Here is a 25,017-nt window from a genome sequence, read left to right on the forward strand (position 1 = left end):
TTAGTCTCAGAATTACTCAACAGATATGAGTCACTGCCATGAATGATGTTAGAAATGTAAACGAATATCTCCACCCACAAGGAGCTCAGGTTCCAGAGGAAGAGACAGACACATAAACATTCAACAGGCATTTAGGGCTAATGTTCTAACATTCTATACAAATTTAAGTGGGCAAAAGAAAAATCTAAAATACTGTCTTGACTCTTCTAGATACATAAGTTTGATTCTATATTCTACCCAAGGTTATAACTATCAACTTTACAGATACCATTTTGTCTATTATTTTATTCTTAAAGTAATATATGCTAAGTATTAAAAAACTGGCAAAAATACAGAAAAGCACAAAGGAGGAAAAATATCATCCATTACCCTATCATTTAAAGACAACTATGAGATGGGGATTTAGCTCAGCAGCTTAAGTGCCTGCCTGGCAAGTGTGAGGTCGTGAGCTCGATCCCCGGCACAAAAATAAAAAATAAATAAGGACAATTATGAGAGAACATGCTTAGCATATGTGAGGCCTTGGGTTCAATTTTGAGCACCAAAAGATAGAATCAAATAAAATAAACATTTTTACAGTCATGTTGATTGTTTCCAACTCTAGAACCATTTTTAAATCCATTTTACAAATGGAACACATTTCCATTTGATAGGATAAAAAAGAGTAAGACTCTGCTGTTCCCAAATGGCCCTTTCTTTCGGTCTTTTGTGTAGAGAACACTGCTCCACTTGATGCACACCAGGTATATTTGGTCCTCCTGAACTCTGACACCAAACTCTTTTGGATCTCGTCTTACTTTTCTGAGTTTTGAATTTTCACCTCTCTAATAACTGAGAGTCAGGACACATCCCACCTTTATTATAAAAGACAAGGACAAAAGTGGCAAAAATTTGGATAGTAATTTATTTTATGGCAAAACAGATGCTGGGACTACTATGGTGAGCAAAATACATATGGTACCAGATATAGTACCAACACTGAATGCCACAAAATTCAATGCATAAATGTAAAATAATAAATTGCCGCTACTGTTACAAAGGGAAAACTCAGGGTGATATTAGGGTATACAATCAGGAAACAATTCAGATTGAAAGGGCACCACAGAAATGATACCCAGACCTGGTATCTTCCCATTCATTCTCATCACAGACCTTAATTCATTTTGGGGGAGGGGGTTGTTTTTGGTACCAAGGATTGAATTCATGACCTTGGGCCTGCCAGGCAAGCGTTTACATTACAACAAGGGCTAAATCCCCGGCCCCTGAGATCTTAATTCAATCATAGTGTCCTGGAAAACTTTTACTGACCTCCCCAAATAAATACATTCCCACCCTCAAATACCCTCCACAATACAATTTCTCCAAAGCATTTACTAACAATATTTCATTTGTTTAAATTAATTCCTGATTTTTCTAGACTGTTAGCTCTAAAAAGTACAGTGACTTTGGCTTGATGACTGCCTAGTACCTGGTGTGTTCATTAATAGATATTTGAAGAACGTGAAAGCCACCTTCCTCTGCCTCAAAAACATTTTGTTTCAAACCCCATAAGAGGTTTCAAAAAGAAAAAAGCGCCCACTGCAGCCCTTCCAGGGGGAGAACTAGCAGTGTCTCCTGAGATCCATGCCATGTTGGAACTGAGGACGCTGTGAAAACAAATGTCCATTCTGCCTCCCTGCTTAAGAATAGTGAACCTACTGCTACGTGGCCTAGAGTCAAATATCCCACTTCCCCTATCCTCCTTCTCCTCCCCGCCCCACCCATTAGCAAATGGGAACCAGAAATCTGGGCATCTCCTGGGAGGTTGACCATAACAAATAAGGGGGACTTCCTTCTACCATTTCTTTGGAGGCAAATATTTTTATTACTGTTTTGCTCTTTTCTGATTAATGGTACTGCTCTATTCAATATTCTGTTTTGATAAGTTCTGTAGTGTTCTATATTTCATCTCATTTTGATATACGGGATGGAAAGAACAACTATTATAAAGATAACAAAATATACTGTGATACCTATTACTGTTATCCTGGTAACCTGCTGTGAAGTTCTGTACCAATTTCACTGTACAATCTTAGTTGGCTTTATTCTGACTTGTTCTGTTGTATACTTTCAAAATAAAAATTAAAAAAAAAAAAAGAAAAAAGCCATCCACATTGTTACAACTTTTTTGGAAGCGTTGATGCTTCTAGATGTAGCTATTAAAGAAAAGTTAAGATTTGTAAAGAGCCTTCAATACAGAGTTCACGTATTTGTCCACAATTTAAAACGAAGTTTCTAAGGCAGGAGCCAAAGGAGTTAAAAGTATGCCATCTCAAAGGATGAGGAACTGATATATTCAGTATTTCAAGCTGAACTCACTTGATAAACCATCACTTTTGAAAGGGTGACTTAGCCTGTTATGCAGCAAGCCACAAAGATTCTTTTGAGAGAGATGTCCTTCACACACCAAAGCTGAAAAGCAGTCTGGATTACCACAGACAGGTCATTCAGCTGCCGTTAACCTGAACAGAGGATTCTGAAGTCACCCTCGCCTTCCTCAAACTGCCACACCACCTGGGGGGTACACCTTAGCAACACCCCTAGAATTTACTCCCCAGTCCCAGATCCATCACCTTGTGCTGCCTCCACAGATGTACTCTTCTTTTGTCCAAAAAAAAATATATATATAAAGCAATATGGTTGGGTCATTATGTTAATATTTTATAAAGACCCTTGTGTACAATTGATGAAACCTGCATGCTTTCGCTTGTTTTTCAGCTCTTGCATTAATTTGGTTCCTAGATTGGGCCAAAAAGCTCAAATAAGAACTAAGGTATATGTGGTGAGTGGATAAAGGAAGGACTCCTTTCCTTATAGAGCACTTTTTCCCTAGACAAGCACTACATTCATAAAGTCCTGTTTACTACATTGTTGGTTTCTTTTTAGTGTCTGTTTTTGCTTCTTCAATTTATACTTAGAAACAAACTAGTGTTATAATGGCAAACCAGTTCTTAATAGGCAGGATCACTATTGGATTTCTATAGCATAACTACTGCCACAACGACAAATTTCAAGCTATCGGTACTTTAAGTGCTGGTGATTTGTAATTGGCTGTCACACGTCTATAGGATCCAAGGAAAACACTTCATGGCTATATTCTGGAACTGAGATGAGAGAGCACTGGAATCCCATACTGTAAGGGATCTAGGGCCAATGGAGCTAAGACGCAGACACAATTAGAAGCCTGAAATTCTGACACCACCCCTGGCACTGATAGGCAAGTCAATTAAACCTGTCTTCATTTTCTTGCCAGGAAAATAACTTTGGTCTTCCTAGCTCACGGGACAGAGTAAAGATCAAATGAGTCAGATGTGGAAGTTTGTTCAAAACTTAAAAAAAAAAAAAAAAAAAAAAAAGGAAGAAGAAATGTTCTTTTCAAACAAGCTGGCTCATTCAGTATATAAATTAAGCCTCCACAGTTTGTGCTGGCTTGCATTTTAAAGCCACATCAGCTAGTTTTAATGAAAAGTGATAGCCACAGCATCTCATCTTTTCATGTTTAATTCTTCACGACAGGCAGATAAATGCATGGTTTGTGTTTTGCCGTAAAATAGTGATCTGTTGGCCTAGGAACATTAGAAAAGGGAATAGAAAATGTCAATGTGCTAAACTGAACTTTAAATATAGAAACTGGTCTCATTGGGCCATCATGGTTTCACTTGTTAAAACTGCTCATGTGGCAACAATGGGTTTTCAAATACAGTATTTAAATGTAGCAATTATAGTGCGTACCTTGCAAAGCAAACAATCACAAATACTTGTCTTTTTTTTTCATCTAGCCTTTTAAAAGATATAGTCAATTTCTACCTAGGTAGAATATATATATTTTAAATTAACTCTTACTAAAAAAAAAAAAAAAAAAAAAAAAAACTAGGTGCTTTTCACAACTATTAAAACAGCTTTAAAAAAAAAAGATGGGATAAAGATTTATCACTGAACGGCCCACAAATGCAGTTAATCTTACCAAATTTACCCCTTAACTTTGCTTAAGTATACAATAAAACCATCATAATAGCTTCCAACTATTTGATTTAATATGAGCTTCAATTTCCTTATGAAAACACTTTTCAAGTCATAGTTACCATAATTTTTCTTATTTTCCACATAAAATAACACTGATTGGAAACTACAAAGATAAAAATGAGAAATTTAAGATCTAAATTAAACACACTAAAGATGTAGGTCACTGAAATTTTCAAAGGAAAGTAAATAAGATTTGTGAAAACCACTGTAGGAAGAAATAAGGCTACAGTAAAGCTACACCAGCAAGTTAAATCTGTATTAGAAAACTTTAAGCTTCAAAAAATAAGTAAAAGTGGGGCTGGGGGTTTAGCTCAGCGGCATAAGCAACTGCCTTGCAAGCAGGCGGTCGTGAGTTCGATCCCCGGTACCAATAAAAATGAAAAAAGACCAATAAAAATGAAAAAAGACCAAAAAAAAAAACAAAACAAAACAAAAACAAAAACAAAGTACATGAAATTTTAGATTCTCTTTGCTTTGCTCCTGTTTGCACCTGATATCTATTCTCGAGCTGTGAGGAATCAGTACAGAGTTATGACTCAACCTAAATACCACCAATCCAATCTGGTTACGACACAATGATAAACTCTGGGCCTTCAGAGCTGGTTGCCAAATGTCTTGTTCTCTCAGAAAATAACCACAGAGTTTTTTTTTGTTGTTGTTTATTAAAAGTGTTTGTGTGGGTTTGACAAAATATCTTGAAGTGTCTCCACCTATATTTCAATGCAATTTACATCTTACAACCAAGAAAGATGATTATTATCAGCATGTAAGGTTTTAGCTTAACTTCCCCTGAAACTTTGTAACATTGTCTACTAAAGATTTTGCTCAAAACATTAAAAAAAAAAAAAACTACATAAGCGCCCTAAATTATCACACCATTCTACGTTCTGCAACACAGAATAATCGTTTTTCATTTCTGCTCGAGGACACCTTCAATAAAGATGTCACTATTTCTCCGCGTTGTTTGGTCTAAGCGTCCACGCAGTATCACACAGAATTGCAGGCTAATTAAAAGTGTAGCTGAATTCTGTTAATTTTTCTTAACAAAATTTTAAAATTTTTAATCGTTTTAGATTTTTAAGAAGTTTTACAGCATACATGCTCCATTTCCTGACTGTTAACATCACACCAGTATGGTATTTTGAAACAACTAATGAAACAATAGCAATATTTTATTATTCACTTAAAGTGGCACTTTATTATGAGCTATTTTACCTAATGTCTTTTCTGTTCCAGCCTGGTTTCAAACAACAAAAATGCATCATCTCCCTGCTCTGGAAGCTTCAGGCCCACAAGCAAATGAGCAATAGCATTAAATTCTGTCTGAAACTTCTGGAGACCCTTCGGATGGTTGCTGCATTCCTTGGCTTGTTAGAAGAATCACTGCCCAGTCTCTGCCTCCATTTTCACATGGCCTCTTCCCAGGACTGTGTCTCTCTGGGTCCAAATTTCTTTCTCTCTCTCTCTCTTTTTTTCTTTTAGGGATAACAGTCACTGGATTTAATATGATCTCATCTTAATTACATCTGCAAAGCATCTCTTCAAATAGAGTCACAAACATAGGTTCACGTGGAGGTTGGGGTAAGGTCTGAACACATCCTATGGGAGGGGGGCTAATTCATCCCACCACCATCTTGAATCCACCTCACAAGGAGCACTGTGTTCTGACATTCTGTGGGATTTCTCAACTGAGATTAAATCTGATGTTTTTCCTCTAGGTAAAGTGGCAATGGGTCAATCTCATCATACCATACACCCAGATTATATGTGATTAGCACAACTCACTGCTGTTCATGCTCACCCTGATCACTGATTTGGGTGCCATCTGGTCTTCCCATTATGAAGGGGTTTCCCTCTCTCCTGTGCACGGTATCTGGAAGGAGGCTCTAGGCAGAGCCACTTAAGGGTCTGAGCTATGCTCCACCTCCTAGAGGAAAGAGTGTCTGCTACAGTTACTTAGAATTCTTCACAAGGGAGATTAGATTATTCTCCCTCATTTATTCATTTATCTTTTCTATAACTTAAAATTAAACTGAAATGATGGAAATGGAAAAAATGATTCAGATTCATCAGATAAAAACTTTCAATTGTTTCCCTTTCGTAAAACTCCTATTTCATATGGTTCACAAAAGAACTAAGCACTACATATAAAATAGAGATTAAAAGTAAAAATGGAGAGACAGCAAAAGAAATCAGGGCATGAGAGAGACCTGACCTTTAATGTAAGTCCTGGCTAACAACACCAAAAGATGAATACCCATGAAAATAAACAGTACCGAGAAAGTCCAAATCTTCCTATAAGTAAAAAGTTGCTTGGTATGAATTTCCATAAGGCACAGAATATTCACTGTGGGTATTTTCTCCTGAGAGAATAAAACTAGAACTTTTCTACCAATTCAGTTTTCAACTGAACACATTTTAAGTAAAAACACTTGGGAAGAAGAAGAGAAATTTATTCTATCCACTCCACTCCACTCCACTCCACTCCACTCCACTTCACTCCCTAGTAACATTTTTCAAATCTATTTTTGGAAAATTAGCCTCAAGGGTTAGTAATCTCTGACAGTGCCACATGCAATCATAGCTGGGGCTTTTTCAGAGGTGGACAGATCTAGAGTATGTGATGCTGGAATTGATGCATGATGCAATGGTAGGATCCAGGAAACTAGGATTAAGGGTGTGAGTTCTACCCACCCTAAGCAGCCTGGATAAAATACGAGCGGTGTAAAGAGCTGTGGTCATCCCTGGTTGCTTTGCCACCTTCTACCCACCATAACCTGTTTCCCCCCTGCCATGCCACTGTGTTTGGGAGCCAGCCAACCTGTAAAACCTCTACAAACTGTGAGCCAAATAAGTACTTCTTCCTTTAACTTTCAGTGTCAGGTATTTTGTCTCAGCAGCAAAACAAAATTAACTAAGACAATGCTACAAACCTTAGTGAAAAAGTTCCCAAATTAAATTTTGCGTCACAAAGCAGTACATGACAAAAACCACTAAGAAAATAAAGACCACAAAAAATACATTTTTATTGCTTGGCTTCCTTTTGAAGCAATGTGACATCTGCTAAATTAGTACAGTTCAACATAAGGCAAACAAAGAGCTACCAGGACCTGATGTAACCCAGCTGGTAAGATTGAAAAACATGCTGTAAAACTTTCTTTAATGCGTTTGAAACTGCTGAATCCAAATTTCATTCTGATGTAGTTAATGGCATCTAAAAACAATAAATCACAAAACATTCCAAGGACAGTTATAAGGATTTTGAACCCACAGGTGATGGGTATTTTAATGTTTAACCACACTGTCACATGATACCCTTCCCTGCATTACTCAGAGCAAAGGACGCTGGCTATAAACAAAACACCCCAGCTTTCACTCTGTATTTGTAGAGCAGCTCCTTAACTGGATCGATGTTTTACAAAATGAACAATGCATTTTTATAAATGGTTACAAACTACAAAGGGAGAAATAACCCTTTTAAGCAACTGGTGACTGAATTCTTACTTTTCCAAATCAAATCTCCTCAAGGTTATTTGAAATAAAAACTTAATTGTTAAAACTAAAGAAGACTTTTTTTAAACAATGGGATTCTATTTTTAAAAAGCTAAATATATATTACAGTGCAGATGTTTACACTAAACAAAAATTACTTCTTACATATTTTATAAAAAGCTGTTTCATATCGCAACCTCATCTTTTCCTGTCATAATACTTAATGATGATCTTGGTAAGAGAACACAAAGTATCATATCTTATCAAGGATTATTGTTGCAATTTGTCTGTTCTCTTTTAGTAACACCTGGCTGTGTGGATCCAATTACTAGCACAACGAGTAGACGCAGGCCAGCTTTAAGTATCCGGGTGTATCGATTCAACGTGTGTAATTTTATAAACTGGTGGGAAGTTCCAGCCTGCGTAAGGTAAAACTCTCAGATCATTCTTGACCACTCCTTATTCATATCATTCTGAGCCTCTTCACATTTTGTTCACAAAGATAAAAATGCACTCCTTTCAAATTACCATTTTTCATTGAAATAAAAACGAGGCAGTATTAATATGCTATGCAAAAATGGTGCAGCAAAGACAAAACGAAACAAAAATCAATTCCTGTTATTGTCTCCATGTGGCTGAATATAAAAATAACTAATATTATCAGTAGATAATCCTGCAAGATGAAAACCTTATCCAACTCACTGAAGAACTAGGACAAAAACAAAAACAATAAAACTTCCTTGAAAACTTTGTCTCATGCAGAAACCTTCGGGTGGAATGTCCATTTCACAGGCAGTGCAAGACAGCAGAGCAGGGTTCCAGGGAAAGTAGGTAAAGGGTGGATCTGGAGCAGGAAATCTCGCTCTAAATAAAGGAACCAAAGAAAGCCACATAAAGGTTTTTAGAAATGTCTGGAATAGTGAGGGAGAGAGACATCAAAAGGATCATTTATGGGGCAATGAAGCCCGCAGAAATGCAGAATTCACAAGGTGGCCCCTCAGGCTGGGAAGGGGTGGGAGCTGGGGCATAAAAGCCTCCCTTCATCGGCTGTGAGACCTGAGCTGAATGAGCCACAGAGAAAAAACACGCAAAGGCAAGCCAGCAGGGCTTGGTTCCCAGGGACACACCAGTGCTGTGGAATTACTGCAGGATAACTTAAGGACCTGAAGCAGGTACGGAAGGATGAGGCTGGAGCCAAGTGAGCACAAGGCAAACCGCGGACAGGTCACATGTTTGCTGAACCAAACTTCAGTGTTTATCTATGTAAATGTTATTCACAATATGCTATGAGTACACTTCCTCTGGTGTGTAACCTTTTGTCTTTTATACTGAGCTTTTTTATACTCAGTTTTTCTAGGTACCCTTAATTTCATCCCTTCAGCCCAGCAGACCTGGAAGCCTCCTTCCCCGAGGTCTCTGGTTCCCCTCCAGGCCCCCTCCTGCAGCTGCACACTGCCGGCCACACTGGCGGGCTACTCCGAGGGCTCCTGCACACCCCTCCAGTGGGATCCAGCCACCAGTGTGCGCTGTCACCTTTCTCCTACCTTGAACCCTTTTGTCCTGCTTTCTTGCTTTTACTTTTCTTTCTTTATTTTGACAGAGCAAGTATTTCAGGATCTCCTTTAAACATAATCAGGAGTCTCTCTTGATTTCAGATTGCAGTTTGGAAACTGGGTTTCTGCCACATATTTTGAAGCCTTTGCCCTTTGTCTCCAACGCTGCTGCTGAGTCAACATCAGCAACCGTTCTGATTCTCGGTCTTCCAGATGGGGCTTACTTTCTTTGGAGTTTTAGGATCTTCGTTCCCCTTCCTACTTGATATTCTCTAGTTTCTACATATTGATACAAGTAATTTTTAATAGATATATTGGAAACTCAATAGGCCTTTTCAAATTTAAAAATCAGTGTCCTTTAAAGTCCAGAAAATTTTCATATGTTACTTCTTTTTTTGTTCTTTTCTAAAAATTTCTATTGTTCAGAGTAAAATCTGGAGTAAATATCTACTTTTCTTGTCTTTTGATTTTCATCTCCTTTATTTTTGTTCTAGTTTCTGAGGGGTTTCTTCCTCTTTATCATTAAAATTTAGAAACAAAATCTTTAGGACTTCTAGGTGACTCCTATTTATCCATGAGTTTTCCAGAGCTGTTTTGATGCATGGGCTTCTACATTTTAAAGATCCTTTTACTGTTACATTTGGTTTGAAGGAAGTAGAATGCATGTATGTGCTTAGTCCATCATTTTTCTGTAGCACATTGTGATTGTCTAAGCATTAACTATTTGTTAATGAAAAACCTAGGAGAAAAGTCCAAGTCACCTCTATTATGAACTTGAGAGGCTCAAGTGGACTATAAAATATGAGTACAAGTTTACACTAAAAATAAAGATACTATCACAGCCTGAGTAAAAGTAACACAAAAAATAAAGGAAATTTGCATTACAGTCGGCTGTGGTAATCTATGTCTGACTACAACAGCAAATGATGTTTTCAAATTCCAGAACAAAAGCAGGACTAAAGTACATACAGGAGGCAACATCTCCAGTCAGTCAGGCATGAATACTGATGAGGAAACTTACTGCTGTGCTAGAAATTAAATCATACCTCTAAAGTGCAATGCCTAACATAATATTCACATTCTCAAATTCCATACATGAGTGGGGATAAACTTAAATGTATCTTGTATTTCACTATTGCAAAATAAATAAAGTTCATTTATAATTTTGGTATGTCAGCCGTTGTGCCAAATGCTTTAATGCATTATTTTGCTTAACTCTTTCCACCTTAGTAAGTTATCAGCACCTCTTAATTCCTTCTTACTGAGGAATCTGGGACTTATAAAAGTTGTAAGTAAAGGGACTTGGCATGGCATCAACAACTAACATAAATCATAACTGAGATTTGACCTTAACTCATGTTACTAACCATTATATCTAAGTATTTTTTTTTTTTTTACAAATCATAAACTCAGTATTTTTAAGTTGGTTGGAGAAATGTCAATAATGACAAATTAAGAGTTGAAATATTTAAAAATCACTCTTCAAATAAGATTCCCTCACCATTAATTCGCACTGGCCAATCTGATACTTATATGGCTAGTGTCACTGGAAAGCTAAATTTTAAAATTTATTAAATTGGTTTCATTTTAAATGCTAACAGTCACAATAGCTAACAGTTACCTTTCCAGGTAGCATAATTCGAGATATTAAATACACAGTCAGCAAAACAGATATGGTTCCTGCTCTGGCTTGCGTAAGCATCCCTCAAGGCCTGTTCACCTGGCTGTAGCACTATTAGGAGGTGGCACTTCTAAGGGTGAGACCTAGTGGAGATAGGTTGGGTCCTCATGAGCATGCCTTTGAAGCAGATACTGACAGCCAACCCCTTCCCACCTGTCTCTGCCTGCTGGCTGCCCTGAGCATTTTCCTTTGCCACGGGCTCCCACCCTGATGCACTGTGCCAAGAGAGACCTAAGTCAACCAAACATCAACTCAAAACCTCTGAAATTGTGGGCCAAAATAAATCTATCTTTTTTATAAACTATTTATCCCAGATATTTTGTGACAGTAACAGAAAGCTGATGAGTACAGTGTTTATCTTCATGGAGCTTTAAATCTAGGGTAAGAGTAACATGAAACAGGTAAACTCACATAGAATATTCTAAATTGATTAGAAGAGAAAAATAGAGAAGACAGTAGCTAGAAGGTCATAAACTCACACTGAGTAAAACCTAGCTAGCTAACGCACATCTGAAATATATTAGGCTGAGTGATTCATTCTGGAAAAATTATTTCAGGATTGCCCCGTTTAAAAGTCACAATAATCAGTGAACAATTAAAATATACTTTAGCTGCATTTAACGGCACAGGACAGTAATCACAGCGTTCAGTGATCACAGTAAGGCAGGAGGACTTCAAGGCCAATCTGGATACACAGCAACTTCAAGGCTACCCTTAACTGCAAGCAAGACACTATCTCTAAATAAATAAGTAAATACATAGGCCACGCACAGGCCGCCACCTGACTGGGTACCACCAGACCCAAGTCTCTCTTATAGTCAGTGCCATTCGCAGACTGGGGGAAGAGAGAACGATGGCTGAGAAAAGGATGCACAGGCTGCTGCCAGGCTGGGAACAGCTTGACCCGGTCCCTTCTGGCACGCAAATTGGCAAGCAAGGGATACCAACCCACCCCACCCCTGTAAGTGACAGGCTTATCCAGAGAAACACGGGCTATGAAGACAGTCACCGAGGTGAAATGCAGCTGGATGCCCGTGCTGTCTGCTGTTTTGCTGACTCGCAGCTCCAGGGCCTGTGGTCTGATCATCTGCTCAGAGGATAGTGGTATGCAGTGCGGCATCTATGGGGCGGTAGCCACTGTTGATCCCCTATCATCTTGTTTTGAAGTCCTGTATTATTTTCATTGTTTTGTTGGGTTGGGTTTTATTCTCTTTTGTTTTCTTTGATTATGTTAAATCTGACAGCAGGAGCAGCTATTTCAAGGACAGCACGATACATTATGGTAGCCATTTTGGATTTACTATCATCTTGTTTTGAAATCCTTTACTGCACTCATTTTTTTTTTTTTGTTTTCATTATCTTTATTCTATTCTGTTCTGTTTGATTTTTACTATGTCCAAAGTTATCTGCAGCTGTTTTGAAGACAACAAAAGGCAGTATGATAACCATTGTTGCTTTGGTAATATTTTGAAGTCTTGTATCACTTACACTGGTTTGTTTTGATTGGCTTTATTCTGCTTTATTTTGGTTGGCTTTATCTACCTTACAATAAAATAAATAAATAAAGATTTTATGCATTTGTAAACAAGTACTTTCAATGCTTCTAGACTGGTGCATAGAAAAAGCACTTCGTTGACAAAGCAACTTAAGCAAAAATATTCTGAACAAGAATGCTGTTATTTAGCCTACGTTAGGTTAACCGTTTGAACATAAACAACAAAATGTAGGCAAATAGAGATGAAAAAACATTTAAAAAAATAGCAAAGCACATACAACATTAAGTTTAAGTACACCAAGTTTAAGAGCCTGGGTTTGATGAGTTAAGAAACCTGAGAAAAACAACTGAACTCCTGTGTCTTTTGAGCAGAAAGAGAACTTTTTACAGTAGCATGTCTCCTTTTGGGAGTGTCAATTTATTAAACCCCCCCCCCAAATATTGCCAGAATTACATCCTGGACTTGAGTACCTGGAACTGAAACAGAGCAAAAACACTGCACTCTGTGGTGATTAATATATATTTTTTAAAAGGTGTTTGAAGCAGCAGTGGAAGGCAGAATCATCAAAAACTCAGATTCCTGGATCACACTGAGTGGATTTTTGTTCGGGAATTTAACGTGGATTTGTTTGGGTAAATAGGCTATTTGAGGTCAAAAGAAGAGAAAATCTGAAGAGGGAATTATTACTAGAGCCACATTTGCATTTATTTCTTTCTATTCCCACTGTTCCTATTTCTAAGCAACTGAGGAAATGACTATAGACTGGAGGAGAGAAAACTTGGGGAGAAGTACAATCTGATTATAAAACGTGAGGCTTATAAGAAAGAGGTTGAATTTTTCTAAGTAACTCCCCTAAATTAATTCCAGTTAAATCAAGTATCATTTAGCTAGCACAACTATTGATCTCATCTTAAGTCAAATGACTTCATAAATTAATGCACTAAGAGATCTAAATACAGTGATCACTGCCAACAGCAGAAACAGGAGGAGCTGGGGGAGGACAGGAGCGGCAGAAACAGCTAACTTAGCCAACAGTACTTTACACACACTACTGTTAATTGCCACAACCATCTTATTAGTTACTCATCACATCCCCACTTCACAGATGGGTTAAGCTAGATACAGAGTTTAATCACATATACCCCACCAAGGTAACAGTAAGGAGTTGATGTGACATAAAATTCATGTCGCCACATTATAGAAAATAATGGTCACAGGGTTTCATTAACCAAAATCAGACAATCACTTAATACCTTAATAATGAATTTTTCTTTTGATATACCTTATTACAAATCACAGCACATACATGTGCTTAGGAAAAAACTCTAAACTCAGCTTAAAGATGAAAAATAAAAGGACCTGGATTCAGGAAATTTATGAAGGGAAGAAACAGAGCCAGGATTACAGCAAAGGTAGTGCCAAAATAAACACACGAAATTCTAAAAAGGCATGGCACCATCCTGACTTCTGTTCAGCAAAGCTCATGCCCATTGCAGAACATTTGTCTAAGGGAATATATTCCAACTGTGAAACTAGAACTGACTTTCACACTCTAACACCATGAACTAAAGTCAAAATGGATCAAAAATCTAAATATTAAAATGGAACTCTCATTTACTGGAAGAGCAAATATATAGAAATCTTGAAAGCATAAGTATAGGCAGAGACCTCACAAACAAAACCCAGACTGCAAGCGAACTAACAAAAAGAATCAACAAATGGGATCTCACCTTATTAAAAAGCTTTGCACAACAAAAGAAAACCACCAACAGAGTGAAGATACTATCCAGACTGGGAAAAAATTATAACCAGTTGTCCCACACACAAACGACTTACATCTAGGACATATACAGAACTGAAAAAAATCAGTGCCCCAAATTCAAAGACCCAGTCCAAAAATGGGCATCTGAGAAGAATATATGCTTCTCTGATGAAAAAATATCAATGGCAAATACATTTTAAAAAATGTTCAACATAACTGGTCATTCAAGAGATGCAAATTAAAACAACACTGAAATTCCATCCTATCCCTCAAAAAATCAACCAATAACAAATGCTGGTGGTGTTATGACGAAAAAAGAACTCATCACTGTTGGTGGGAGATAGTCTGCTACAACCACTGTGGAAATCAGTGTGGAGATCCCTCAAAAATTAGATTAGCAGTTCCATTCTACCCAGCTATTCCCCTTATCAATATCTTCCCAGAAAAAAATTAAAACATCATACAGGAACAACATATGTGCATCCATGCTTACAGTAGCACAGTTTGTAATAGCTAAATCTTGGAAACCACCCAAATACCTATCAATTGAGAAATGGCTAAAAGATGTGCTTTTTTCTATAACAGACTGCTACTCAGCCATAAAGAAGGACAAGCTGGCGACTTTTATAGGTAGATGGATACGACTTGAGCCCATACTCATTAGTGAAATAAATCAGATTCGTATGTGTAAACATCATATTGTCTCACTAGTGTGAGAAACTGAGTGAGTAAATAAGATCTAAAATGTACAACAGATATTGTGAAAGGGGAAGAAACTATTCAAAAGAAATGACAAACTGTGTTGGGGGAAAGGAGAAAGGAAAAAAGAAAAGAAAATACATGTATATACAAGATAGTAAGCATAGTCATACAGCTAGTTTCTCTTAGTTCATTGAAAAGAAAGGCTTTATTGTTTGCACAAGGCATAATCTTGTACTCTAACTACTACAAAAACAACAATATACAATGTATTATTTAACTGCCCTACTAACCTGTTTTGAAATTGTTTCCGTTGTTTTACCTTTTTTCTCTTTAAAATAAAAATAAAAGAAAACAAAACATTTCACATTTCTAACTTAACAAAAGACACTCAGGAAATGGACCAGAGCCTCAGCTGCACTTTCTAACCACCCCTGCGAAGTCACCCTCCTCCACGTGGGAAACAGGCATCTCTCTGAGCACTAGCCAGCTTTCGTATTTCCCCCACACTGAGTGGAAAAATAAATTCTCATCTATCTATCTTCTTGTCTCCAACTCTGCCCACTCTCTGATGTTCTTGCACATGCAGCTTAAATTCATGGGTCTCCAATTACTATTAACGTGCAAAGGACTTATTAGTGGTTTCTGCAGCTTTAAAATCCAGTACACTGACTGAGTAGTGACACCAGTGACAAAAGCCAGCAAGCACATTTGCTCCACGTGGGATCTGCATTTTGCATACAAATTCACCTTTCAGAGACCCCTGCAGTGGGCTCCAATCTCCTGCCAGGTGACAGGGCACATGGTGAAAAGAAAGAACAAGAAACAAAATGGGCAATGCAGGAGGAATCTGAGATGAGGAGTTGTTCAAGGGGAACAAAAGACCACAAAGTAGCCAGAATCTCAGCATTTACTGGGAAGAATCAGAGGGAGGTGGTGATCTTACATTTACAACAATCGTGCCCAGAGCATCTTTAGTCTCGGTAGCCTTAGCCTTAGCCTTAGCCTTAGCCTTAGCCTTAGTCTTACTCTCAATTTTAGTCTTGGTAAGTGGGATAATGGGAAACTTCAAACGGGTGATACCAATAATCCCAAACTCCCACTGATCCTTTAGGGGAAGCATGTAAAACTAGCCCCATGTTTTCACAGACCTGTCAGAACAGGGTGGGGAGAAATAATAAGTAGACTGTTATCTTATTTGTGTGTTGGTGGAGGCGAGTAGATAAGCATTTACATAAATTGGTAGAACAAAGTAGCTGCCAAGCAGCCCTGGGAACAGTTGTTAACAATAGGCAGCAGCACACTCAAACTAGATTCCCTGCTCTCCGACCAAAGGAACCATCCCATTCCGGGGTGACAAAATGGAAATTTTTCTAGGAGACCTCAACAACTAGGTGATTCATTGTTTGTAAGAATGGATTTTTAATCTCAACTGCAATTGCTGAAACCTTAGGGAAGGCAGGGTTTGCCAAGAACTTCTCTTCCATGAAAGAAATGGGATGAAACCAAGTAGCACGTTCTTGTAATGACTATCTGTGCCACACAGAAAAACCAGTGATTTCAAATAATCACAATCAAAGCGCTTTAGGTTAAAAAAAAAAAAGGCAAAAGGACAAACTATCAATCTACAAATACAAAGGAACAAAGACACAGCATTACCAACACCTATCTGACTGATGCCCTTGCAAACCATGCCCAGGCTCCTGTGATAGTAATTTACTCTGAAAGAACAAAGATAACCCTACGGCTGCTCCCAGAGAGGAGTGAAGAGCCTCCTGGCCCACATGGCCAGTCCCTGACATCCAAGTCCACTTCCCTAATCCTAAGAAAATGGAATATTCCTGCTGAGAAAGAAAACATGTTTGCGTTTTTTTGTTTTTTGTTTTTTTTTTTTTTTCCAGAACAACTGCAATCAATAAAAGCTTACTGAGTATATTTCAATGCTTTTGTTCTGGCACACTGCTCTTGTACAACAAGGAAAGCACATAGTTTGAAGAATGAATCCTGACTCTTCCATCTAGCTGCAACCTTAGAAAAATTACTAACCATCTCTGGGCCTCAGTTTACTCATCTAAAAATGAGAAATACATGCAAAATGATACAGATTATTTGAAATATATTTCTATATCTACCCAGCAACTTATTTATCAATTCTTTCCGTTTCCTGATGAATGACAGATTACAGAGAAATAGAAACAATTTCTTTAGAACCTAGTTCAAAGATAAAATTCACTAATGTAAAAAACAGTTGCAGTCAACCACATAAAGCTGAGGAGGAACACATGACTGAGTAAACAATGTTACCAATTACATTTTAAGTCCTTCCTGATCGACTCCACATTAACAACACCCAGCCAACTGGTCTTTATTTATCATGCTTAACATTTCTAAATGTGGTCATGAAGAGTCACTTGAATTTATTCTTTTTTTCTACTTACACAACTTAAGGGTGTGGCACACTGGTACAGGTTTTGCTAAACAATCCCTGTAGTGTCACTATACTATAAACAGTGTCATATACATGTGTTAAAAGTAAAGCTATAGAATTCCAATGTTAAAAATTAGTATTATTACCAATATAAATTTCTTCAAAATTCACATCAACAATGACCTGACCCCAATTCTTTCTGAAGAAGAAGAAGAAGAAGAAGAAGAAGAAGAAGAAGAAGAAGAAGAAAACAAAAACACCAACAGGTGTGTGCCATGGTTTATGTCTGGATGTTCCCCCAAAGCTTCATGCAGTCATGGGAGGTGGGCTTTTCAGGGGCAGCTGAATCTAAGGTTTGTGTCTGCTTCATGGTCCAATACTGGGATTTGAAAGAGTTTTGGCCCTGCCAGGACACTGTAGCCAGTAAAGCCTTAGAGGCGGAACCAAGGAGTTCCTATCTCCCCACCCATAGGAATTTACCTGTGACTCCATCTTCCCCGCCCCTAGGAATTTACCTATGGTGCCAAAGACCAATGGGCTACCTGTGCATCCCTAATGCCCCCTTAGGTTCCACCCCAAACCGAGACTACTTATATGCCCCCCATGCCATGCGACCGCCGGAGGGAAAGCCAGACTCCAGCAGTCGGGGGTGTTTTGGTTTTCTTTATGTTCTCAGAATAAAGGCCTCTTTTCTTTTATACTTCTCATCTTTTGGATATAATCTTATCAGGATTAAGGATGTGAGTGCTACACTCACTCCAGGGTGAGTAGCCTGCCTAAATATTAAGGGACAGAAAGAGTCTTGTCTTTGTTGCCGCTTTTATTGTCTTCCACTGCCAGGAACTGTTGTCCCTCTGCCATATGCCACTCTGCCTTGGAGCCAATTATGGAATCTAACATCTACAAACTCTAAGCTAAATAAACCTTTCCCCCTTTAACTTGGTTGTTGGGTATTTTGTCTCAGCAACAAGAAAAGCAAATAAGACAATGTGTAACAGAAACTAATTTAGAACTACAGAACTAAACTGAAAAAAAAATTTTAAAACAACTTATTGTTGTTTACTTACTATGACTATAGTCATAATGAGGTGAGACCTGCACTAAGTGGAAATTACAGTAAGCCACTTATTGTGATCATGTGTCAACCATGACTTTAACATCTGATCTGAAAAGCAGAATTCTGGTAAGTGTAGCTATTACATTGAGGAGGTTCAAAACTGACTCAGAGGAAAAAGTGCTATCCTCTGACTCACTAAGACCACTTCCTGAAACACCCAGTGTTTTTCTTGGAAGGAAGTCCATTCAAGTGCCATTTCTTACGAACAGTGATTAGACAAAATTGAACTTTAACACAAAATGGACAAGGGCATAAATTTTCCCTAGTGGAAGGCTTTCTATAAATATATATAATCTATAGGATGGAATAATTTGGAAGTCAAAAACTGATAATGTAAGGTATATTACAAAGAATAAGCCACTGACTACCTACATAAATTTCTCTTTGCACTAGAACTGCTTAAAAATAAAGCAACAACTTTATAATTTTAACTCATGAAATTAACTAATTTCTTTAGTTTCAAGAGTAACTTTTTATTTTTAAAGAAATTCTTTCCTCCTTTCTAAATCAACTGTGTAGTCAGTTTAATAACAACTTACAAAAATAACTCTTATCAAGTCCATATATACATACCTGCCAAGTATCATTATAAATCTTTGAGTGCATCAATTTGATTGACAATCACATCTCCTCTTAGAAGTAGGTTTACTATTACTATATTTATTTTACAGATAGGAAAATTGAAGGACAGAAAAAAATCCTTTCTCACCGTAACTCAGTACATAGTAAAACTTCAAAGATACAGAAAGACCGAAGCAAGATCTCAAACTGTTTCTGTGGTTGTCAATGTGCACGAATTCTCTCTCCCTGATAATGTTTATTAGTATGTAAAAATCACAAAAATTACATATGCACAGATATGAATTAACAATTCACATTTACATAACCCACATCTAGATTCAGGTTTGTCTTATAGCCCTTAGTCAATAACGTTTAAATGTGACTGGTACAGCAGTAGAGCTTGAGTACAAATAATAGTTAACTTTCAAACTACAAGAACAGCTATTCAAAGATAAACTTTGAAACATTCCCCCTTACAGCTACATTTATGTCAGCCTTGTTGTTTTTGAGTTCTAAAACACTGGAAATATCTTGCAGACCTATTTAAAAAACCATCCAAATGATACTGCCCTCAACATAGCCCTTGGGAGAGAAAAATACACATAACATTTCCTTCTTCAAAATAACAGGCAATTAAATGGAATCTTGCTGTTTGTTTCCTCTTGAGTAATCTAGCCTGGAAAGAGTTCAAACATCTGACTCCTGCATTATTTTGCTGCCCATAGGAAAATCATCCTTTATACACCAAGTCAGCTAATAATGATGAATTCACGTGTATTACTGGCTCGTAAGAACTGGCTCCATATTAAGTGAATACCTATTTCTAGTTCTAAACACATGAAAAAGAAATTCCAAGGCAGCCAAGAAGGCACTAAGTGCTCTGGAATAAGTCAACAGAGCCAGAGCTCTCTGAACTAGGGTAGGAAATGGTGTAGCAGAGGCAAAGTTATCCCAGAGAATAAAGCCTCTGAGCAGGTGTTCAAGAAATAGTCTATCCCTACAGGAGGTGCTAAGTGTTCAGAAGTGTTCTTGGATGACTGAATGGCCACTGTCATTTTAGGGCCAAGATATGAATTAAGTCACCCTGTTTCCTTGAAATACACTATTTACCCAAGTGAAAAAATACTGAATGCCTGGAAATTAATTCACTGCTTTGAGTTAAACATTTTGTCCCTAGGAGCCACTTTTAAACTATAAACATTCTCAGAGTAATAACACATTATGCCACCAACATTTAAGTATGAATTATTACATACTTTCTCCTAGAATAGGACTCTAGGGTGATGTAAGAGTGCCTATGAAGTCACTGTGCCCAGAAATGCAAGAAATCTGCATAAAATTGGAGCAGTTGTAAGCTACTAAGGAGGAAAAAAATAATCTACATATAGCATAATACTTCCTGAAATCATGAAAGAAACTTCAGGTTGTACATGGGACAATTATTTATTAAAGTAAACGTCCTGCACAGTGAGCAAAACCATGTAAGAAATTCATTTGGTGTTTTTTTTTTTTTTTTTTTTTTTGGTCTTTTTCGTTTTTATCGGTACCAGGGATCGAACTCACAACTGCCTGCTTGCAAGGCAGGCACTTATGCCGCTGAGCTAAATCCCCAGCCCCTCATTTGTTATTTTTGAGAAATGTGTAACTTACAAGATGCTGAGCTTTGCATGTGGAAATACAACAAATACGGCTCCTCTCTTCCAAGAACACTCTGCTGAGTAAAACAGACAGGCGAACACGTAACTTAAGCGCATTTTAGTAAATGCTATCACTGTAGCACAAGCAATGTATCACAAAACCATCAGCCTAGGGCAGCTGTTCATAGGTTTCATAGAGGAAGAGTCAACAGAGCCAGATGTTGAAAGACTGCAGAGTGGGCCAGTTGGCTTGTGCACAGGCAGTTAGAGGGCCGTCCAGACATGTAAAAACATGGCATGCAGAAGGACATGCGTTTCAGGACATACTGAGATAGTTTATTCAGTGCTGCAATAGAAGGATATAGAAAGAAGTCCCTGGACGCTTGCTTGATGTGACTGTGAGTGGCCTTATAGTCAGCTAAAGGGACTTTTTAAAAATAAGGCAACCCAACAGAGAAATAGCAATCATATTAATAACATTTGAGAAAATAACTAGGGAGGTATTTGGGAGTTTGCTTTGTTTAATTTTTGGTACTAGTAATTGAACCAAAGTCCGTGCATGCTGAGCATGTAATTCTACCACTGAGCACACTGCCAGCCCCTCTACAGGTATTTTGGAAGACACAGAGGCTCAGGAAGCAAAGATTAGTAATTGCTAATTTTGAGATAACTTCGTTTGTTTCATTCCTATGGAAAATTTTCCAATTGCATTTTACCATAATAAAAAAAAAAAAAAAACAACTAGGACTCACCTAGCTCAATTCTACGACATGTTCAAACTCCATAGTTCTCCAAAGAGAACCTAAAAATTTCAACTAATGTAAAATTTACCTACCAGTAAGCTGTAAGGACAAATTACATGTTTCCTAGACACAATAAATCCAATGATGCTATTACATTCATCCTGTTTTAGAAAAGTGCATTTTAAAATTCCAAAGGATAAGTGAATAGAAGCTTTTGTCATTCATGTTTTCTTCTTGTTTCCCATTTAAAAATGGCTCTGTAGTGGTGTGACCTCTGTGGAAAACAGTATTCAAAAAATCAAACATAGAGGTACTATAGTATATGATGCAGCAGTTCTACTTGTGCGTGTATTGAACTCAAAGGACAGACATTTGTACCCCTGTGTTCACAATAACATTATTCACAAAAGCTAAAGGGTGGAAGACATTCAAGCATCGTCCACCCATGAATAAATGGATAAGGTAAATCTGCCACATAAATGCAATGCGGAAATCATTTGGCTTCTAAAAGGAAAGAAATTCTGAGACATCCTCCAACATGGACATACCTTGATGTCTGTCATCAAAAAAGAATAAATGAGATGATTAAAATAGCCAATTTGAAGAAACAGAAAGTACAAAGGTGGCTGCCAGGGAATGTAGGGTATAGGATGTGGAGTTACTGTTTAATGAGTACAGTTTCAGTTTGAGAAGATGAAAAAATTTTAGAGGGGATGCTGATGATGGTTGTATAATAATATACCTAATCCTAAGGAACTGTACACTTAAAGACTGATAAAATGCTGAATTTTATATATGCAATACTGTACCACAATAGTTCTCCAAAAAATCAGAGAAAAAAGTGAACTACTGTATGCCTACAAGTCTATCAGATATGGTCTGCTTTTTAAGGCTAGATGTTACTACAGCTGCCTCTGAAAAGAGGATTACTGGAGGAATAGAGAATTTCCATGGTAAATACATTCATAAATTAAAACTGTCCTTTTAATTTTCTGTAAGTATACACATATACATACAAATGAATGTCTACATTTTAAAATTTAACTAAGCTAAATTTTCAGTATATTCCATTTCAACACGCACACACTCTCTAAATTACAAAACCTAGTAGGGTGTGGCAGCATACACCAATAATCCCAGCAGTCAGGGAAGGATCTGCTGTGAAGCAGAAGGATCATTGGTTTAAGACCTGTCACAGCTACTTAGAGAGCTCAAGGCCAACCTGGATTACACTGCAAAAAAAAATCTAAATTTTTTTTTTTATAAAATTAAAACATTACACTATTTTAAGGGGGAGAAGAGGAGAGAGAGACAGAGACAAGGAGAGAGAGCCAATATTGCTCTTAGCTTTGCTGTTTTGTGATACTGCGGGCCTTTGATCTCAGCTAATTTCTAACTCTTATTTCTATTTTATCTCACTAAATTGCTAAATTGGCCAACTTGGGTTTGTACTTGCAATCCTCTTGCCTCAGCCTTCCAGACTTCTAAGATAACAGGAGTGCACCACCATGAAGCATGGCTGTGCCTTTTGCAAATGTCATTTCCCACTGAGCCTTGATTTTCTCATTAATCAAATGGCATTACTTCACCACTACACACAAATCGCACATTAAGAATAGGCAGTAATAAAAGCAATGTGTATGTAAAATTATTTTATATACAGTGATATGGAATGGATACACTATTTTACAAATGATCTTTTGACTTATAAAAATGCCTCAGATTTATTAGAAGTCTATAGTTTTCCCTTTCTGATTAAGCTTTTAAACAATGCAATAAACATACAGTATTTACTAGGAAAACATCCACTGAACAAGGTAAAATACATTAGTACTCCAAATGTTGCTTTAGAAAAATAAAACCGGGCATGGTGGTGCATGCCTATAATCCCAGCATTCAGGAGGCCGAGGCAGGAGGATTGTTGCAAGTTCAAGACCAGCCTGGGTTACACAGTGAGCTCAAGGCCAGCCTGAACTGCATAGCAAGACTCTGTTTCAAAAAGAGACCCAAAAAAAAAAGAAAAGAAAAGAAAAAGAAAAATCCAACAGTTTCAAATGTTTAAATGATAAGAGAACATTTAGATTTTGCTTTAATAACTAATTGAGCCCATTAAGTTCCATACCAAATATCAATAGGAATTACACAATGTTAAGACTCATCTAAAATGTGTACCTAATTTCCTTTAAAACTAGTAGCTTGATGTTTTATAGTGAATCACTTGTTCACTACAGTAGTTAAGAATATTCTTTGATATGGGAAATGCCAGTGATGTTAATGGTATCTAACTAGTAACTGTTTTGTTTTTATTAATACATGTTTGTAGTACCTATGATCATACTTCTTATGAAGAGTTGGTACACGTACTGAAGAATCTTAATTCTTTTTCTATCTCCTTTTCTTCCCCTCCCAGCCTTTCCCTCCATCTCTTGACCTCCCTCCCATTTGCAAGAGATCTATTCCTTATTTTCTATTATCTTTCATTTTCCACTTTCCTTAGACTTTGGATTTCTCTTACAATCTTTTTAAAATAAATACCTGAGTTTTCACCCTACTCTACCACTAACTCCCTTCCCAACACCTTTTACAATCCTTAGTTTTGAGGCGAATAAGGATCTTCTTTCTCATTACCCAAAACAGAAATTTCAGCTCTTAGCACTTAAATTATCTGCTATCCCATATTACCCTTTTTGTAAGATAACAGACTTAAAATATCCAGTAAGAAAGTCTTCAAACATCACATTTAATCCATAACACTCTGACAGTTTTAAAATTTACTTAAGTTAAACTGCAGTAATACATACACAGGTGTCATTAAGTTCTTTTGCAATGAGTAACACACATGCTATTGTAACCAGGTGCTATTTTTTTTTAACCTTAAGACTAGAATTCAGTAACAAGAAGCACTCTGGGAGGCCGAGGTAAAAGGATCACAGGTCTGAGCCCATCCTGCAACTGGTCAGAGCCTGTCTCAAAAAACAAAAAAAAAAAAAAAAAGGCTAGAATGTAGCTCTGTATAAAAGTCCTGGGTTTAAACCTTGACACTGTAAAAAAAAAAAAAAAAAAAAAAAAAAAAAAAAAAAAAAAAAAAAGTAATCGAATGTCTTCTTTCCTGTCTCCAATTCCTATTCATCTTCTTACATTCCTCCTTAATTCTGCAAATCTCTATTTAACCTCCTGTGGTGGATTAACTAATGGTCAATTTGTAACTTCCAGCTAAACTGAATCAGCATGGCTTTTGCTAGGGTAGAAGCCCACCTGAGGATTGTTGCTAGCAATATAAAAGGAGAACTGCAGGGGAAATGTGGGTGCTGCTGCTTCTCCTGGAGAAGCTTATCATGCAGGTTTTCCTGATATGAAGGTGGCTGTTCTCATCAGAGGAGCTCAGGTCCTCATTGTCACTGAGGGTGGCTGTGGTTCTTTTCAGGGGAGCTCTGGTCCTCACTTTGCGCACTGCTTCCTGCCTCCAGTGCAGATTCCTCAACCTTGTGGCACAGATCCTTTATCCCACTGGTGCAGACTTTCTAGCATCCACCACTGACCTTTGGGCCTTCCCAGGATACATCCATGATATGGACTTGCATGAGACACTGTCATGGGATCTAGGGCTCCTGCTGGAGTTGTGGAGGACTTGGCCACAGGCTCTAGGTCTTCAGCTGGAGTAGTTCAGGACACTGCCATGGGATTCAGGCCCTCAGCTGGATTCTTTGGGTCTCTAGTGCATGGACAGATGGCTTGTACTCTTTTGCACTTGACTCTTTGGGTGACTACCATTAAATAATCCTATAA

The 25,017-nt window shown here is 37.5% G+C and overlaps 1 protein-coding gene across 3 annotated transcripts in view; it reads right to left on the reverse strand.

Annotated features, from left to right (window-relative positions):
- Eps8 (EGFR pathway substrate 8, signaling adaptor) overlaps positions 1-25,017 on the reverse strand; it is a 169,479-nt gene that overhangs the window by 56,216 nt on the left and 88,246 nt on the right. The gene's annotated exons all lie outside the window — the stretch shown is intronic.

Source organism: Cavia porcellus, unplaced genomic scaffold (assembly GCF_034190915.1).
Source record: "Cavia porcellus strain 051 isolate PalLab524CR breed Dunkin Hartley unplaced genomic scaffold, mCavPor4.1 scaffold_27, whole genome shotgun sequence".
Classification (NCBI taxonomy): domain Eukaryota; kingdom Metazoa; phylum Chordata; class Mammalia; order Rodentia; family Caviidae; genus Cavia; species Cavia porcellus.